Raw genomic sequence first — 12,800 nt, 5'->3', positions numbered from 1 at the left:
GGTCCGGAGTGTCATTGCGTCATGTTTCGGGATGCAGAGGGGCTGCTATTGTTGAGTGATATTTTAAGTATACATTGTGCTGAGCGTTCTCAGATTTCGTGCTACAAATACCTGAAAGTATCTGTTTGAATTGTGTGACTTGGCTCAATAGTATTTGGCAGCATTTACTGGATATTCATCGTCCATTCATTTATGTACAGGGAATGTTCGTTATTTAGTGAGCTGGTCAGTTTTCGAGACACAGAATCGGGTTCACATGAGTCATTCGACTAGAAGGGTCGTGGAAAGGTGAGGAAACTGTGTCAGACAATTACAATGCATATGGAATCCATGTTATCAAAATTTTGTCTTGTAGTGATCTCTTGTACCAGACGTTTCATGCGGGGACCATCTTATGCTTTACTGTGACAGTGGCCACGTTGTGGTTGAAATAATAATAATAATTTTCTTAATCAGATCATACAAAAGTCATTTCTAATACGTTCCACTACTTAAAAATTGTGCCAGTTTCAAATTAGCATGCGCACTTTGCAATTTGCGACCAGCTGTCACATGTAACACGATAAACTTTCTACTTTCAGCATAGATTCACGTTTTACTGAGACATTACTACAATTAGTATATACGTTTCGACACAGAACAGCAGTCAGCAGTAACCTTCTCTTTTTATTTTTATGTTTTTCATACCAGACGGGAAGTCAGTCTATATGCATGCGTACAAGGCAGGTTACATGCACATTCTTGACTCCTGATCATCAGGGTATCAAGAGTGGAATGATCATAGTATTCATTCAAGTGTTCGTTTATGACTGCAACTGTAACGTCTTCTGAAGTAGGCTATACCTATCCTTCTGTTGTTCTGTTCCCATAAAAATTGGGATCACCTTTAAAATATAATTCCTTGGATGTGGGCCTGTTGTAAAAGACGACATTTATTCAGGGCACGTTTCAGAATATTTATTTACATGTAATATGAAATTAACAAGGTGTATGGTTGTTTACAGTCTGACTGCCCTTTGATTTGTTCACATGCAAGCGACACGGGGTTCTGTAATGTGGGGACGTTATCCAAGTGTGTGGAATACACCATTGCCTTTGGTCGTCTCTTTCACCGACTGTATTTCGGATCAAGCTCAGGTGAATTGGGAGGGTATAGTGCTGCATTTCTTCAAGCCACTGTCCCTCATTGTGTTACATACTCTCGTACAAGGCATGGAAAGACGGATGATGTCCCGATGTGGATAAAGCATATCTTTTGTCATTCTTGCCTATTACGAGATTAATACTTCTCGCAGAAAATGTTGATAAAGTGCATCTACTAATTTTTCGGTAATGTGCATGACGTACTGTAGTACTCCTTCTTCAGTAAATATTAACTCGAACTTGGCGTCATGTTACCATCAGCATTTGATTATCAGCATGTATCGTTACGCAAGTAACGTAGCAGTTTTCATAATGTATTGTTCCACTCTGTGTGGCTCTTGTATCATCTGTAAATAAAATGCATGCCGTAAGCTGCGTAGATTCAGGGTTTCTTGACATGACGTAGAATTCAATGGCATAAATGTAATCTGCTGTGTTCGTCCCGTAATTCGAGGGCCTACGCAGATTGTAAGCAGTGCCAATTCTTCTCACTGTTGTTAGAGAATAATTTTTTTATTCGACACCGCACTTGCTCCTTCATCCGAACGAGACCAGTCTCGATTCCCTGCCCATCTTCCAAACGATTGACTAAATGCGGAATTTAAAGTAGAGTTGAGCGGCAGTGAGACTTTGAATCTAGGAAGGAGGCGTGCCAGGGTAAACCATACACTTGTATGAAACCCGGGTTCGATTCCCGGTCCTGGTATATTTTCACTTACCGCTTCAGACTATATACAAAAAATTATTTCGCATGATTGTTTGCAAGTCCCTGGAACAACAAACGGATATATATATATTTCCGGAAATGGAGCACTGAGAATGTATTTCGTCGTACGTGACACGTACCTGTTGATTAATGCTGTTAGTTAGACCATAGCAGAGTATCGTGTCTGACATTTCCTACAATCCTAGTAAGGTCCGAGGTGAAATCAAAACTGGCCTCCACAAGGTAATTTCTTCGGCCAGTTCATGTACACTCTGTACGTCTTGTACCTACCACAGACACCATACGCGTCAGGTTAGTACTGTGAGATGGCGCCACAGCGGTTTCCTCCACATTGTCCAAGACCTAAAACATTAGGATTCTGCCATCAGCGATTGGTTACTACAATGGAGACTAGCGTTTAACGCACCGAAAAGGGAACTACTGATAGATCACACTATTGGCAAAACACTGAAAACAATAATTGACGTAAAATACTCAGAGTGGAATGGCCACATAAAACCAACCGTTGGCAAGGCAGATGCCAAACTGGGATTCGTTAGGGGTAACTTTAGTGCAAGAACCAGCTCACAGATCACTCGTCGGACCGATTCTTGAGTGTTGTGCATCTGCTGGGACACTTACCAAGTAGAATTAATACAGGTGGGCCACTAGCCAATTGTCCTAGGAATCCTTAGACTTCGTTTTGCCTAGCGTAGGGGAAGCCAGTTGTGAAATGGACTAGTGCATATTGCCAAAAAGTCAGTTGACACTAGTAGTTTGAAATCAGGTTGTTCCCTTTCATTTGAGAAAAAATGAATAGAAAGTTAACTACAGAACAGCAGGTAATTGTTTTGCGAACATGATGGAAACACGACTCTAATTACGTTGATGGTTGTGATTTGTTTCTTTAACGCTTCCCAAAACCCAAATCTGCAACTCGATAATGTATTCGCAAATCAGAATTAACATTTGAAGAGATTAGGTCAGTCGTGGAGCTTCCTAATTCTGTAAGGGTGAGGTCTGTTACTACAGTACAGAACCATAATACTGTCGCGCAGAGTATGGTGCAGTTATCGATTTAATCCCAATGAAGAGGTCCGATATGTATGGATTTCCAAGAACAGGCCTAGAATAATTCATAAATAGCTGAAATTGATACCACAAACACTAGTATCCTTCAACGCATAAACTGAGACGATTCGGACAGGCGTATGCAATTTGTACTCAATTCAATAAGAAGACGTTCCCCTAGTTTTACAAAAGTGTTGGAGCGATTAAGTGATTTAAGGTGAATGGCAAAGTGAACCGTCTCAACTGTTTCTGCTGGGATTCACAAATCCCTATTTTGGGGTAGACACAAACTAAAACCCTCCTGACGAGAGTGGATGAATAGTGATTATCGGTGGTGGGTTAATCGGGCATTATTTTTTAACGGTATTGTCAATTTTGTAAATTACCCAGGTAGGCCTCAAGATGCATTGTTAGAAATTTTTTAAATTTTTGGTAAGGACCATGGGACAAAATTGCTGAGGTCATCTGTCCCTAGAATTAGACACTAATTAAACTAACTTACGGACAACACACACACCCATTCCCAAGGGAGGACTCGAACCTCCGACTGGTGGAGCCGCACGAACCGTGGCAAGACGCCTCAGACAGCACGGCTACCCTGCGCGGCTATTGTTAGAAATGGAAAAGACTCTACATTCTGAACATCTGCAGCCAAGTAAGGACGAGTTGGTGTGGGAAAAAGAGGAACCTACTGAGCATTATGGAGTATTGTCACAGACTTTGTAAATGAAAGTTTTGATGACTGAACCGGCAGGCATGGCACCACTGAATGGCCTCCACGATTCCCTGATATCACATCCATGGATTTCTCAGTCTGGAGTATAATGAAAAATGTTATTTATTGCGTCAAATTACTGTTGTTGAGCATTTAAAGGAGCGAATACAATCAGAGTCCAGGAAGATTTGCGACAAAATTTGTAAATCGGCATGGAAAAAAGGCAATTTTTGATTAAAACAGCGTGGGAAAGCCTTTGTATATCTTTCGTAGGTTCATTAAGATCCTCTTGTATTTCTGTGTTGATAGTAAAATTTTATTTCCATTCATTTAGTATTAGTGCACTGCAACTGTCTTATGGCCCACCCTGTGGAAGAGACAGGAAATACACAAGGAAAAGCGACGCTCGTCACTTGTTTGTTTATTGTACACGAGAGCGTCACAAAGGTGCTCAACAGACCCCAGTGGAGGCACTACATGAGAGACGTTCTGTTTCACAGAGAGACTTACTGTAGAAATTTCGAGAGCGCACTTCCAGAGAAGAGGCGGGCAACATTTTACCTCCTCCCACATACGCCTCGCGAAATGATAACGGTAAGAAAACCTACATATCAAGTTTTACCCACAGTCATTGTTTCTGTGCGCCAGGAAGGAGGGGAAAACTAAAGTGGTACCAAAATTAACCTCTGCTACACACCGTAAGGTGGCTTGCAGATAGTAGATGTGAATGTAGAATTAGAAGCTATGACACTTTCTGGCGTTTGAAACTGAAGGACATGAGTATTTATCTCACATGGTACAACAACTCGCTCCCTGCCGCCGTTGGATAAGCAGCTGCAGCAGCAAGTTGTATACTTCTAGCTCACTCATTTGTTACATAGTTTAATTCTTAATTTCTTTGCGTGTTTTTGGTACTTGCATTGTTTAATTCATAAATTTCGAGCGTATTATAGTATTTGAGAGTTGTAGCATCGCGTTTTAGTACCTGAATAGTGTAAATTCGCGTAGTCGTTTGTCTACTGTTTTGTTTTGAACGGCCAGTGTCGGTTGGTCGCAGTCAGTGTGCTCCCTGCCGCCGTTGGATAAGCAGCTGAGCAGCAAGTCGTATACTCCTAGCTCACTCATTTGTTACATAGTTTAATTCTTAATTTCTTTGCGTGTTTTTGGTTCTTGCATTGTTTAATTCATAAATTTCGGGCGTATTATAGTATTTGAGAGTGTAGCATCGTGTTTTAGTACCTGAATAGTGTAATTTCGCTTAGTCTCCTTCCGCCGCCGAGTAGTGTCAGCAGTGCGCAAGTAGCAGCATTACTGCATTTACTAGGCAATCTTGTATTTTAATACCCGTTTAAATTTTGTCGATTTGTTTGCCTCTCTGTAGATTAGTTCAGACGTTCTTAGCAAAACAGTTTTTAGCATGGATAGGGACTGCAACTGCTGTGTTCGGATGCAGGCTGAGTTGGCATCCCTTCGCTCCCAGCTTCAGGCAGTGTTGGCTTCGGTCACACAGCTTGAGGCTGTTGCCAATGGGCATCACTGTGGGGGTCGGGATGGGGGTTTGTCGGGGACGGCCAGCTCGTCCCACGCATCCCCTGATCGGACTACGACTGTGGTTGCCCGGGATACTGCCCGCATTGAGGCTGATCCCTCACCTGTGGTAGAGTGGGAGGTCGTTTCAAGGTGTGGCAGGGGGCGAAAGACATTCTGGAGGGCTGAACGGAAAGCCTCTCCAGTTTGTCTGACGAACCGGTTTCAGGCTCTGTCTCAGGCTGATACTGATCTTCGGCCTGACATGGCTGCTTGTCCTGTTCCAGAGGTTGCCCCTCAGTCTGCAAGATCCGGGCAGTCGCAGAGGGTGGGCTTACTGGTAGTTGGGAGCTCCAACGTCAGGCGCGTAATGGGGCCCCTTAGGGAAATGGCAGCAAGAGAGGGGAAGAAAACCAATGTGCACTCCGTGTGCATACCGGGGGGAGTCATTCCAGATGTGGAAAGGGTCCTTCCGGATGCCATGAAGGGTACAGGGTGCACCCATCTGCAGGTGGTCGCTCATGTCGGCACCAATGATGTGTGTCGCTATGGATCGGAGGAAATCCTCTCTGGCTTCCGGCGGCTATGTGATTTGGTGAAGACTGCCAGTCTCGCTAGCGGGATGAAAGCAGAGCTCACCATCTGCAGCATCGTCGACAGGACTGACTGCGGACCTTTGGTACAGAGCCGAGTGGAGGGTCTGAATCAGAGGCTGAGACGGTTCTGCGACCGTGTGGGCTGCAGATTCCTCGACTTGCGCCATAGGGTGGTGGGGTTTCGGGTTCCGCTGGATAGGTCAGGAGTCCACTACACGCAACAAGCGGCTACACGGGTAGCAGGGGTTGTGTGGCGTGGGCTGGGCGGTTTTTTAGGTTAGATGGCCTTGGGCAAGTACAGAAAGGGCAACAGCCTCAACGGGTGCGGGGCAAAGTCAGGACATGCGGGGACCAAGCAGCAATCGGTATTGTAATTGTCAACTGTCGAAGCTGCGTTGGTAAAGTACCGGAACTTCAAGCGCTGATAGAAAGCACTGAAGCTGAAATCGTTATAGGTACAGAAAGCTGGCTTAAGCCAGAGATAAATTCTGCCGAAATTTTTACAAAGGTACAGACGGTGTTTAGAAAGGATAGATTGCATGCAACCGGTGGTGGAGTGTTCATCGCTGTTAGTAGTAGTTTATCCTGTAGTGAAGTAGAAGTGGATAGTTCCTGTGAATTATTATGGGTGGAGGTTACACTAAACAACCGAACTAGGTTAATAATTGGCTCCTTTTACCGACCTCCCGACTCAGCAGCATTAGTGGCAGAACAACTGAGAGAAAATTTGGAATACATTTCACATAAATTTTCTCAGCATGTTATAGTCTTAGGTGGAGATTTCAATTTACCAGATATAGACTGGGACACTCAGATGTTTAGGACGGGTGGTAGGGACAGAGCATCGAGTGACATTATACTGAGTGCACTATCCGAAAATTACCTCGAGCAATTAAACAGAGAACCGACTCGTGGAGATAACATATTGGACCTACTGATAACAAACAGACCCGAACTTTTCGAATCTGTATGTACAGAACAGGGAATCAGTGATCATAAGGCCGTTGCAGCATCCCTGAATATGGAAGTTAATAGGAATATAAAAAAAGGGAGGAAGGTTTATCTGTTTAGCAAGAGTAATAGAAGGCAGATTTCAGACTACCTAACAGATCAAAACGAAAATTTCTGTTCCGACACTGACAATGTTGAGTGTTTATGGAAAAAGTTCAAGGCAATCGTAAAATGCGTTTTAGACAGGTACGTGCCGAGTAAAACTGTGAGGGACGGGAAAAACCCACCGTGGTACAACAACAAAGTTAGGAAACTACTGCGAAAGCAAAGAGAGCTCCACTCCAAGTTTAAACGCAGCCAAAACCTCTCAGACAAACAGAAGCTAAACGATGTCAAAGTTAGCGTAAGGAGGGCTATGCGTGAAGCGTTCATTGAATTCGAAAGTAAAATTCTATGTACCGACTTGACAGAAAATCCTAGGAAGTTCTGGTCTTACGTTTAATCAGTAAGTGGCTCGAAACAGCATATCCAGACACTACGGGATGATGATGGCATTGAAACAGAGGATGACACGCGTAAAGCTGAAATACTAAACACCTTTTTCCAAAGCTGTTTCACAGAGGAAGACCGCACTGCAGTTCCTTCTCTAAATCCTCGCACAAACGAAAAAATGGCTGACATCGAAATAAGTGTCCAAGGAATAGAAAAGCAACTGGAATCACTCAATAGAGGAAAGTCCACTGGACCTGACGGGATACCAATTCGATTCTACACAGAGTACGCGAAAGAACTTGCCCCCCTTCTAACAGCCGTGTACCGCAAGTCTCTAGAGGAACGGAGGGTTCCAAATGATTGGAAAAGAGCACAGATAGTCCCAGTCTTCAAGAAGGGTCGTCGAGCAGATGCGCAAAACTATAGACCTATATCTCTTACGTCGATCTCTTGTAGAATTTTAGAACATGTTTTTTGCTCGCGTATCATGTCATTTCTGGAAACCCAGAATCTACTATGTAGGAATCAACATAGATTCCGGAAACAGCGATCGTGTGAGACCCAACTCGCCTTATTTGTTCATGAGGCCCAGAAAATATTAGATACAGGCTCCCAGGTAGATGCTATTTTTCTTGACTTCCGGAAGGCGTTCGATACAGTTCCGCACTGTCGCCTGATAAACAAAGTAAGAGCCTACGGAATATCAGACCAGCTGTGTGGCTGGATTGAAGAGTTTTTAGCAAACAGAACACAGCATGTTGTTATCAATAGAGAGACGTCTACAGACGTTAAAGTAACCTCTGGCGTGCCACAGGGGAGTGTTATGGGACCATTGCTTTTCACAATATATATAAATGACTTAGTAGATAGTGTCGGAAGTTCCATGCGGCTTTTCGCGGATGATGCTGTAGTATACAGAGAAGTTGCTGCATTAGAAAATTGTAGCGAAATACAGGAAGATCTGCAGCGGATAGGCACTTGGTGCAGGGAGTGGCAACTGACCCTTAACATAGACAAATGTAATGTATTGCGAATACATAGAAAGAAGGATCCTTTATTGTATGATTATATGATAGCGGAACAAACACTGGTAGCAGTTACTTCTGTAAAATATCTGGGAGTATGCGTACGGAACGATTTGAAGTGGAATGATCATATAAAACTAATTGTTGGTAAGGCGGGTACCAGATTGAGATTCATTGGGAGAGTGCTTAGAAAATGTAGTCCATCAACAAAGGAGGTGGCTTACAAAACACTCGTTCGACCTATACTTGAGTATTGCTCATCAGTGTGGGATCCGTACCAGGTCGGGTTGACGGAGGAGATAGAGAAGATCCAAAGAAGAGCGGCGCGTTTCGTCACTGGGTTATTTGGTAACCGTGATAGCGTTACGGAGATGTTTAATAAACTCAAGTGGCAGACTCTGCAAGAGAGGCGCTCTGCATCGCGGTGTAGCTTGCTCGCCAGGTTTCGAGAGGGTGCGTTTCTGGATGAGGTATCGAATATATTGCTTCCCCCTACTTATACTTCCCGAGGAGATCACGAATGTAAAATTAGAGAGATTAGAGCGCGCACGGAGGCTTTCAGACAGTCGTTCTTCCCGCGAACCATACGCAACTGGAACAGAAAAGGGAGGTAATGACAGTGGCACGTAAAGTGCCCTCCGCCACACACCGTTGGGTGGCTTGCGGAGTATCAATGTAGATGTAGATGTAGATCTTGATGTTACGTCAGACGGGCAGCTAACGTGACGCCATTGCACCAGCACTGAAAACCACTATGAATATTGAAAGATCTCTTTCTGATATTCAACACGAGGACATTACTACTGCCAAAGATCGGCCACTCTTCTGCAAGTGCCCCCTACAAGCGCTGCTGCAGTTTCCGGCGACTGTATGGACAAAGACTATTCTCATATCGGAAGACTACAATGTGTGCCGAATATGGCTCTCAGAGAGGCTCTAAAACTTGTGGGCAAACTCCTCCAGTTATTCACGTTTCATGAGCGCAGTTTCGGATGATACTCACTAGGTTTATGCCAAAAACAACGACGTCATCAAAGCTGTCGTCAGTCCCTGCAACATCGCCCCCACTGACTGTGTCTGACATGTGGCCACTTAAAATATTTTATAGCCAGTCTTAGGTTATACTCTTAAGAACTTCTGTTGGCATGGAACTTATAGTATTTCAGTGATCGGACGTGAGGAATCCTTGTGTTTTCGGGATGCAGTATGACACGAATATTTATTTTAAATTTTTAGGAGACGTAGCCTTTAGCGATAATTGACAATGGTCACAATAAGTTCATATCTAACGATATATCACTGATTTCACCACACAGTTTAATGATGCTCATAATGTCGTAAAACACATACTTGAAAAATATCATATTACAGCCCTGAGCTGCCTCTAAAATTCTTTACTTGCAAAATTGGTTTCAGTGGTCCACCGATCATCACGTTTCTATATACCGAATAAAATAATATATAAGTAGCAATACAGGTTTAAACGGTCTAGAATCTGTCAGCTGATGTAAAGGTTAACAACAACAAATACGTAAAGACGCGTCACGTACTCACACAAAATAATTCACAGCGTCATTGTAAGTGACATATAAAATCAGTATCGTCAGATTGTAGAAGTATCTTACTATTATTAAGCTGTGTGTCGTTTACTACGATAACGACATAGGACAATCATGACAGACCTTCTATGTTGCATCTATCAGTGACTTACGTGTGTTACAATCACAGCTGCTGTGAAAGAAAACCAATTCTGTTAATGTAAGAGTCTATAAAAGGTATAATACGAGAAATTACTAAACTTACATTAGCTGTACACTTCACACAACATTATTTTAAGTCAACATATGTCCATGTGTCTGCGATATCCGTACTTATTTAAGTATTATACGGAACTGCCGCTTTGGTGTGTTATGTTAGATGGTTATTTGTGTATGAAATTGATCCTGTTTTCGACTAGACATACAGTTTATGTATCTGAACGGCCTTTATCATAGAAGATACTGTTCGAGGAAAGCAGTGCACATATGAATGTGACCATAACTGTTTCAGACTGGTGCGTGTTAGTACATGTAAGCCGTTACTTACACGCTTTCTATTTTCTGTCGCCGCAGTTGTGATGGTAATATTCTCAAGGTGCTATTACGTGCAACATATAGAACATCTTACTCTAATTGCCACACTTTTCCCAGACAGTATCCACATCTGCAGCTGAATGTCTCTACAGTTGTATATCATTGTTCGACGCTTAGTTGGGACTATAACGTTAAATACTGAGATGTGTTGAAAACTGTCCATAATACATGACGTTTCAATGTAGTACTTCCTTACCACTAACTTTATTATCAACACATTTGTTAGTGCATTTGGTAACTATTTCACAACAACGTCTAAATGTGCTTTGAGGCTAAACGAATAACTTACGAACGGGGCTTTAAGAATAAATAGTGGAAAACTGTTAGAATATTAGATACAACGTATTTACGAAATACGCTCTGTTTTGTAATAATACTGCAATTATTCCTTCATCTTTTTCAGATTTTAAGGACCTATAAATGGAAAGGAGGCGGAAGGGGTCAATGAAAAGGGCAGTTGAACCAGCGATGAAAGTGTCACCGCTATTAGAAGCCAATAGAACTTACGGAATACCATTTACGAATATGTACCAACGTTATCAGAAACAAAAATATAACACTGCCGGCCGGAGTAGCCGTGCGGTTCTAGGCGCTACAGTCTGGAGCCGAGCGACCGCTACGGTCGCAGTTTGGAATCCTGCCTCGGGCATGGATGTGTGTGATGCCCTTAGGTTAGTTAGGTTTAATTAGTTCTAAGTTCTAGGCGACTGATGACCTCAGAATTTAAGTCGCACAGTGCTCAGAGCCATTTGAGCTAATATAACATTATGAATATCACTAACCTTTTACCAAACAAATGCATGTGGTAACCGTGTTGGACGCTTAACTATATTTTCTAAGGATTTGGAAATCTCTCTTTCCAAGAGAATAATACATATGGGTAAAGGGGATTTGGACTGACATAGAAAGATGTGCGGATTGCAGCCTTCATACTAGATGGCAGGAACAACATCAATCACCCCTGGAAAGACATAGGTGGAAAGGACTGGTGTATTACATTCTGAAATTGAGAAAATACTTTGTTGAGAAAACCAAAGGGTCTCTCGAAAGCAAGAACAGCCGTAGTATGTGGAGAGACTGTAAACAGCACTTCTACATTTTAAATGAATTTCTTACAAATCTCTCCCTGCCTGACAAACCAACTCTTTCCACTTAACAAAAGACGAACGAAGGTCATTGGAGTGAAAGGAACAAAAGAGTTGCCTTCTTTAACAATCGCTGAAAGAGGTGAGAACGTTACGGTTGTTGCTTCTTACAACGAAGCAGGTGCGTATTTAACACTAATTACTACCTTCAGGGACCAGAGACACAGGTCGGAGCTGACAGTTTACTTGCCCAGTGAGTCCATTTCATGCACGAGTGAAAGTGGATGGATAAATTGCATGGGGGCTTAATTATTTAAATATGAAATGCAAATACTTTTTAAATTTTTGTCGCTCTATGTCCGATTACGAAGTCTCATAAACGATTGGCCCTGACTAGTTTTTGTACGCAATCTGACTGCATAGAACAATAACAAAGAATGAAATGAAAATTTCCGTTACCACAATTAATTAATTAAGTCCCCGGCAACTATAAAACCTATGGAACCAAAACACAAGTGTCATTGTTCTGTGTGTGGAAGTGTGATTCTACGTACACATCTGGCACGGTTCTTCGTCAATAAAACAAGAAATTTTAAATACCATTTATACTGAAGTAATTAAAAAAATATAAATACTGTAATTGCGTAAGGGAACCAGAATTACACTCTAATACAAGAACACAAGCCAGATGCTCTGTTGACTGAACCTGTAATGACGCATTATTTAAGACAGTGAAATAATAAAAAGAAAAGGGAATTTTTTTTACCTTCATATATATTGACGAAAAGCACTCTGATCATTACAATATCTCCATTCGAACAACATCTGCTGTCTAGCCCATCAAACAACTGCATAAAACATGGAACAGGCACTCCCTACTACAACATCTCAACACCGACTCGCTACTATCACATCTCGACAAGCACTCTCCACCACGACTTCTCGATAAGAACTCTTCACCACGACATCTCAGCAAGCACTGACTACTACCACATCTCGACCAGAACTGCCAGTGGAGGCGGCTGAATAATACTCTTTGGCGCAATCTCTGGCGCTGTGGCTCAGTGTAGCCACCTTTCATATGCCCTTCCTCCACGGGCCAGAATTTGATGGTATTTTTGCCAGCATTGGTGGTGAAAATACCACCAAATTCGTCCACAAAAGTACAGACAAAAATAAAAGATAATATTAATACGTAAATATCACATAATTAGATAAAATTTTGGCTTTACACTGACCTTTCAATAACCTAATATATAAAATAGAGTAAGCAATACAAATTCTTTCATACATGTGACTTTACATAATAGTTTACACAATACACAAAAAATCAGTTTATACAAATGTTCACATCAAA

The 12,800-nt window shown here is 42.3% G+C and overlaps 1 long non-coding RNA gene across 4 annotated transcripts in view; it reads left to right on the top strand.

Moving 5' to 3' along the window:
- The window catches only part of LOC124799232, a 188,468-nt gene extending 176,633 nt beyond the window's left edge, over positions 1 to 11,835 (top strand). For all 4 annotated transcript variants that reach the window (XR_007016990.1, XR_007016991.1, XR_007016989.1 and 1 more), the window contains one exon: positions 10,762 to 11,835. This is a non-coding gene — a long non-coding RNA (uncharacterized LOC124799232). The remainder of the gene's footprint in view (positions 1 to 10,761) is intronic.
- Positions 11,836 to 12,800: the final 965 nt, after the last annotated feature.

The sequence above is a fragment of the Schistocerca piceifrons genome, chromosome 5 (assembly GCF_021461385.2).
Source record: "Schistocerca piceifrons isolate TAMUIC-IGC-003096 chromosome 5, iqSchPice1.1, whole genome shotgun sequence".
Lineage (NCBI taxonomy): Eukaryota > Metazoa > Arthropoda > Insecta > Orthoptera > Acrididae > Schistocerca > Schistocerca piceifrons.
Note: the sequence above shows the minus strand (reverse complement) of the source record. Positions and strands in the feature narration are given on the sequence as shown.